This window comes from Carlito syrichta, unplaced genomic scaffold, assembly GCF_000164805.1.
Source record: "Carlito syrichta isolate Samal-C Ts95f unplaced genomic scaffold, Tarsius_syrichta-2.0.1 Scaffold303183, whole genome shotgun sequence".
In the NCBI taxonomy this organism is placed as follows: domain Eukaryota; kingdom Metazoa; phylum Chordata; class Mammalia; order Primates; family Tarsiidae; genus Carlito; species Carlito syrichta.
Genome location: NW_007247279.1, coordinates 483,449 through 484,411, shown reverse-complemented (window position 1 = coordinate 484,411; position 963 = coordinate 483,449).

The window sequence follows — 963 nt, the reverse complement described above, 5'->3', positions numbered from 1 at the left end:
ACGGCTGCGGCGGGAGCGGCCTTCGGCTGGCCGTTGTTCCGTCTGGGGAGAAGCCTTGCCCCCCACGTCACAAAAGCAGCGTTGTAGGATACGTTTAACTGAAACCCTGTCTCCAAAAGAGGCGAACACAAAGTTAGCGTCTTTCCAGTATTACAGCATAATTTGTTCTGGCAAACTAACAAATACCGCTTGGACAGAATCCCTTCTTGGCAAAAACAAGTTACGGCCGGGCGCAGTGGCTCAAGCCTGCGATCCCACCACCCTGGGAGGGCCCGCGAGATCGAGACCAGCCTGGGCAACATGGTGAGGCCTTGTCTCTACGACAAATCCACGGAAATTAGCCAAGTGCGGTACTGTGTGTCTGTAGTTCCGGCCACCTGGAAGGCTGAGGCAGAAGGACCACCGGAGCCTGGCGGGTCGACACTGGGGTGGCCGTGAGCGTGCCACTGCACTCCAGCCTGGGTGATGGACTGAGACTCGCACTCAAAAAACCAAAAAAACCCCAAAATACATTATTACATATCCGGGAAGACAGTTGATTCTGTGTGACATGTGCATTGGCCATGGAGGGAAAAACAGACCACAAAAATTTTAAAAACCACTTCCAAGATATTTTGACACATTTTTTTTTTTTTGGAGTCTGCGTTTCACTCCACCGCCCAGGCTGGAGTGCAGTGGCACGCTCATGGACCCTGCAGCCTCGGCCTGCTGGGCTCAGGCGATCCTTCCATCGCGGCCTTCCAAGTGGCTGGACCTACAGGCGTGGGCCACCACGCACGGCTAAGTTTTGGGATTTACTGTAGAGATGGGGTCTCATCAAGCGCCCAGGCTGGTCTCTAGCCCACGGTCTTGGGCAGTCCTCTCACCTCGGCCTGCCCAAGTGCTGGGACCACCGGTGTGAGCCTGCAACGCCCGGCCCTCCGCCTTTCCTTGTGAGTCGGAGCCGCCTCTGTCGCCCCGACC